Below are 6,626 nucleotides of genomic sequence, written 5' to 3'. Positions count from 1 at the left end.
AAACTGGTACGTAGAACTGGAATGCTTTAAAAAGTGTGAAAATAACCGTCTAGAAAATGATAAGGTGATATGTAACCAAAAAATGGGCCATTACAGAAGTCAAAAACATATATTATTGGTTGGATGAAATCTGATTTTGCAAAAATAAAAAAGGGGGGTGTGCTTCCCTGGTGGTGCAGTGGTTAAGAGTCCGCCTGCCGATGCAGAGGACGCGGGTTCGTGTCCCGGTCCGGGAGGATCCCACGTGCCGCGGAGCGGCTGGGCCCGTGAGCCATGGCCGCTGAGCCTGCGCGTCCGGAGCCTATGCTCCTCAATGGGAGAGGCCACAAGGGTGAGAGGCCCGCGTACCACAAAAAAAAAAAAAGGGGGGGGTGGGAATGTTTATGACATATATGGGGTGAAGGGGAGAGTTATTCTTTTACAAATTAATTTTGAAATAGTATGTTAAATAGTTCAGTTTGAAAAAATAACAATGAAATTAGGACTCATCATACATTAATAAAGGTATATTTCCAGTTAAAGGGAGTGTTTTACCCATGGTACTGTGCTGATGAATCCCATTCTGTGGTCAAGACCACATCTGAAGTACCGAATCCATTTCTTGGGGTCATTTTCTAAGAGGATAACTGGAAGAGTAAGAGGTTTCCATGGTTTCCAGTGAGGATAAGCTGCTCTGATTACCCTGGAAAGGAGAAGCTTGCCAGTAGACTACATGACAGCAGAAGAGGAACAAATGGGTGAATAATACTGGGAGGTGGAAGAGAAGCATCATTTTCTGTTAGCGCTATGCAACCATGGTGTAAGGTGGTTTGCAAGGAAGTTAACTTGCAAATACTGTGACTATTTCAGCAGAAGCCAGGTGACCCCGTGTCAGGGAATGTGATAACCGAGGATTCCTCCTTGGGAGAAAGGGAGTGGAGGACTCCTAAGCAACTTTCTGACCCTTATCCTTTCAGACCAACAGAAGTGCACAGAAGTTTGCCGGGTAGATTGTATGTTATCAGTTTAGGAGAATCCGATATTTAAAAAAAAAAAAAAAAAATCATTTATGGGGAAAGTAGTTTTTGAAATGTTATTTTTTCCTGGGTATAAAGAATTGGAACTAATATTTCTTGATTTTAGAAATACCAACAACAAAATTTAATTGGCAAAGATAGTAAGAGAAAGAAAAAAATGAGAATAAAAAGGAGAGACAGATAAAAACAAAATTCTTATAAAGTGTGATACATTTAGCACTTTTTCTTTACCTGCCCCCATCAATTTAGTCATTATTTTCCATTGTTTTACATATACATACAATAATCTGAGGTTTAGGAATTATGTTGTTGTTACAAGCTATTAATTTTTACATTTGTATTCTATAAACACATATTTTAAATTTTTGTGTTGTCAGTTTTTGAGGTTTTTTTTTACTATATTTACTACAATTAAGCAACTTTTATTTAACTGGTTTTTATTCTCCCTGCCAGTATTATATGCCATCACTTCCTTATTTAAGATCTCTTAAATTTGACTTACTACTCAGTCACCTAGAGTATGTATTCAAATAGCTTGTGTAATAAATAGGAAGTTTGAATTACTGAAGAAGTCTTTCTCTTGCCTTTATATATGACTAAAAATGTGGCTAAATATAAAATTATTGGTTGGTCATTAAAACTGTAGGCAGTGCTCAGTATTTTTTTAGGAATTCAGTTTTGCAGATGGGTATGATAACAAATTGATGTCTTTCTTTTTTCATTAATAACATTATTTTCCCGACTTCATGATTTTTTGACATTAGTTTATCATTGTATCAAAAAAAAAAATTAAAAAGTGTATGGCTCTTCTTAGGCAGAAGGGTTAAAAAGCCTCTTATTTAGTTAATTTGAATTTGTTAAGAACACAGTGAACTTCTTTTGATCTTCATATAGTTTCACCAAGTTTTCTTTCATAATTACCACTCATTCTTCAGTAAATATTGAGACTTTTATTGCTTATTTTTCTGGTTTCCGCATTCAGTATACCTAAAATCTTTTATTAATGATCTGTTCTGCTACCTCTATAAAAATTTTCTTCTGAGGTAAGTTTAGCTCTTTGCTCTTTTTCACTCTTCTTATGAGTTTTTCAAGTTTGACCTCTATGTTACAGTTTTAACCATCTTATCAGTTGTGTCCTTCATCCCGCTGGTACAATGTTAATATATATGTAGCCTGTCCTGATTGAACTAATTTGTCTCAGCCTATTGCTTTTGCTGGTGGCAGTGTAAATGATACACCATCATTATAAAATTAAGCATATACCTCTCAAATGACACAGCACTTCACTCCTAGGTATTTATCCTAGGAATCAGAAACAAAAGACTGAGTTTTGAGTTGAGACAGAAAGCTATAGGAGTAAGTGAGAAGCCTCGTGTATTGTGAAAGGACTTCTCTGTTTAACAAGTGGAAGCATATATAAGACACATTATTTTTCCTCAGCCTAATTTCAGGGAGCTTGTAGAGTATAGCACTTCTTAAAATTTTATATAGGCTCTTTGCCATACTTAGCTTTTGATTGTGGTGGGGTTTTTTTTTCAGTGTTTTTCATAGTATATTAATTTAAAAAAAAAGAAGTCAGGGGAAGGTGTGTCAGGAAACTAATATAATAATATTTATTTTATGTAAAATTAAAAAATCATAATGGGCTTTTTTGGAAGATATGAACTTAAGAATGTAGTGGTTCTAAAATAGGTCATGAGAATATCCTTGGATACTAAGTAGCTCCATCTTTCTGTGTAAGAGTTGCATTTCAAGGGGTGAACAATAACTGTATTTCTGTGTCTTATTTTGTGCAGTGAGGTGTTAAATAAGTGAGATGAGGAACTCCCTATTTTATTTTAAAAAATTTATAATCTGGGACTAAGGTGTTGCTTTTGGTTAAAAGCTAGTGTTACAGTAATTTTTGCTGATTTTAATATTAATCATTAGACTTTGTCAAATGAGTTAGTAACTAAAACCAACACATTGTTCGTGGTATTACATCATTCATTCTGCATGAAACTGAGGCTGTCTCTTGTCCTCTTATTATCCCAGTAAGGATTTACACCACTTAACCAGGTATTAATCATTGGCTCTTGTGAAAGCTGGGAATGTTTGAGTCAGTTGGATGATTGTGAGAAACAAAAACAGTGATAAAGGAGCAAAAAGCCTTTGATGGAACAAATTGCCTATGAGAAGACTGGGGATAAGCTCAGGAGCCTTGGAAGGTAGAGCTCAATGAAAGGATACATGCAGAAGAAGCCAGCCACATCTTCAGGTGGAGAGGAAGGAGACTGCAAGGTGTTGTTTCTAGGGGTTATCATCTTCTCTGTAAATTTAGAAGCAAGGCCATCTTCTCAGTAAATATTCCTGGAATGACTTGAGGGTACTGAGAGAAGGAAGAAAGACTGAGAAGTTTTGATGGTAAAGTTTGGGGTCAACTGTGGAGGAGAATGCAATAAGGAGTCATTCAGGAGAGAATTAAAGGCTTGCTGAGCAATAGAGAGGTCTTGGTGTGGTTACCTGTGTATTCTGAGTCCATTACAATGGCTTTGCAACCTTTCTGGTAGTCCTTGACAGAGGGGGACAAAGGAAAATAAAATAACTGGGACAGCTGTGAACTCTCAAGTGGATAGGAGACCAAGGAATTATATGGGAAAATGGAACAGGGGTCAGGAAGGCCTGATACTGAAAACAGACTAGAAATCCGTGTAGCTCCACAAGATTAGCTAAATACTTAAGGTCAAAATATAAGAACATAATCTAGGAGGCATTAGTGAAGAGTGGTAACCTGTTGCCCAGTTGGCAAGCTGATAATGACAGCAGTAGAAGAGCAGTCAAGAGAAAATCTATCAGGCTAGTCTGTCCCATTACTCCTGTTAGTTGAGGGCTACTCTGTGTTGTGTGTTTTGCTTAAATCCAGGTTGGCAAACATTTTCTTACAGGGCTAGATAGTATATATGCCTTAGACAATCTGAAAATGCATTTACCTGAAAACCACAGGTGGTTGCCCAGGGACACTTGTGTGAAATCCCCATTAGAAGTCAAGGTAAAAAAAGTATCAGTATAAACAGTGTTGCAGTCCTTGTCAGAATGAACTTCCTAGCCTCCTGGATGTTGAAGAGCTTGTTTTCAATCTACCTACAGGTATCTATGTCTGTATATATGTATGTGTGTGTGTATATAGGTATATGATACTATATACCTAATACTGTTTTAGTCCCTATGAGAAACATATAGAAATTACAGAAATAATCTGTCTTCCAAGAAATGCCAATCTATTTGGAGAAGGAAATGGGAAAAGGAAGACTGGAGGAATGAAAATACTTATAAAATATCATATAGTTGGACAGTGAGTTACTGCTACAAAGGTGACTTAATGACTTTGAGTACAGAATTGCCTGTATACCAAGCAGGAAGATTTCTCTGCCTTTGGACTTGAGGTTTGAGACAGTAGCCAACTGGGAACTCTTTTCTCACGTATAGCATTTCAGCTACTCTCGTGCTTTGGAAAGATGAAATGACTCATTTTTCCAAGATTATTATTTCTCTTGCTTAGTTCTGCTAAATGTCATAGTCTGAATAGTTATTAAAAGTTGGAAAAATAATTAAATGGACACTTTTCAGACTCAATCACATTTTGACTGGTATGATAATGGTCTCCCAAAATATTTGATGCCTTGAAAGTAGTGTCCTGCTGTATTTGATATAGACTCCTTTTTCTTCTTTTTAAATATTTTCTTGAATTATAAAATAAATTTATGTGGCAATAGATTAAGTCTGTTAATTCTATTTTGGGCAGTTATACCTAAGAAAAATAAAGACCAGTGGATAAATCCTATTTAGTGTTTGACACATTAAAGTGGTCATTTAAAATTGTTAAACCATATTTGGAAAGTAATCAGAAAGCAGCATGTAAAAGAAAACAGGATTATAAATTTGTTTCACTTTGATATCATAGAACAATATGTTGGAAGGGCCTAGTGCTATCACTTCCTACCGGTAATTTTACATAAAATACAATCTGGGATTCTAGATGGAAAATTACATCATCAGTTGTTCAGTGGCATGATGGTGTCTTTGTAAATCTGCCCGAGCAATTTGGTTACTGCAGTCAATTTGTGTTTTACTTTGCTCATTGTCAAATTCAAGATTTCTGTTGTTCTAGTTGAGCAAAAATTTTTGTATATCACGATTTCAAGATGGTGGGTAAGATTCAAGTTGGCCTTTTAAGTTAAGATACATGTGATGTTAAGTGTTGACAATAAACTTTCAGTGACATAAAGTGAAGTGGGAAATATTCTCCCACCCTAATCTTACCCAGGGCTATTGAAAAGAGATGTTCTTCTTTAATGATGACAGGCACGATGAAGGAAAACTTGGTATGAACTACAGTTCTAAAGAGAGTGATTCCAACCAGACTGTACTGATGGGCATCAGATGAACAGAGAAGGAAATATAATTGTAAACGGAAAAGGCGGGACTTTGTTTCTAACGATTCTGTTACGTTGAGGGATATTTGAGGATCTGACCACGAAGGATTCAGCCCTGAGACTGGGTTTAACATTTTAAAACATTTTTAAATATTAAAACTTAGATGAAGTCATAAAAGGTATGTAAGTAACTTTTGCAGATGATAGCAATATGGGAGGGAGCATTAATGTGATGGATGAGAACATCAGTGTACAAGGTTAATAGCTTCAACTGATTGCATCAAATTATGGGATTAAATTTGAATGTAAATATTTATTGTAAAAACCAGTTTGGACAGTTTTAAGGTAGTAGAAACACAGCTTGATAGCAAATGGTGCTTTTTAAAAAAGTGAATCTGGGTATTTTTATATGACTATAAGATTAATATGAGCCAGTAGTATGAAGCAGCTGCTAAAAAATAAAAACCTTAGGCACGATAGAAACATAGTAAAGATCAAGAGAAGTCCTAGACAGTGCTCGCTTCGGCAGCACGTATACTAAAAATTGGAATGATACAGAGAAGATTGGCATGGCCCTGAGCAAGGAAGACATGCACGTTCGTGTAGTGTTCCATATTTTTACCTCACACCAGTCAGAATGGCTATCGTTAAAATGTCTACAAATAATAAATTCTGGAGAGGGTGTGGAGAAAAAGGAACCCTCCTACACTGTTGGTGGGGATATATTTTGGTGCAGCCACTATGAGAAACAGTACAGAGGTTCCTCAAAAAACTAAAAATAGAGTTGCCATATGATCTAGCAATCCCACTTCTGGACATATATCTGGAGAAAACTCTAATTCAAAATGACACATGCACCCCAATGTTCATAGCAGCGCTATTTACAATAGCCAAGATGAGGAAGCAACCTAAGTATCCATTGACAGATGAATGGATAAAGAAGGTGTGGTATACATGTACAATGGGATACTACTAAAAGAATGAACTAATTCCATTAAAAAGAATGAACTACCCTTCTGCAGCAACATTGATGGACCTAGAGATTATCACACTAAGTGAAATAAGTCAGAAAGAGACAAATATTGTATGATATCACTAATATGTGGAATCTAAAATACGACACACATGAACTTGTTTACGAAACAAACAGACTCACAGACACAGAAGACAGATTTACGGTTACCAAAAAGGAAAGGGG

General features: G+C 36.0%; 1 non-coding gene across 1 annotated transcript; it reads left to right on the top strand.

Annotated features, from left to right (window-relative positions):
• Window positions 1–5,941: 5,941 nt before the first annotated feature.
• Window positions 5,942–6,048, top strand: LOC136131616 (U6 spliceosomal RNA). Its single transcript, XR_010656357.1, has one exon. It is a non-coding gene; the product is annotated as a U6 spliceosomal RNA (small nuclear RNA).
• The last annotated feature ends 578 nt before the right edge of the window (window positions 6,049–6,626 follow it).

Source organism: Phocoena phocoena, chromosome 11, assembly GCF_963924675.1.
Source record: "Phocoena phocoena chromosome 11, mPhoPho1.1, whole genome shotgun sequence".
Classification (NCBI taxonomy): Eukaryota; Metazoa; Chordata; class Mammalia; order Artiodactyla; family Phocoenidae; genus Phocoena; species Phocoena phocoena.
The sequence above is the reverse complement of the archived record's forward strand: the minus strand, read 5'-3'. Positions and strand labels throughout refer to the sequence as shown.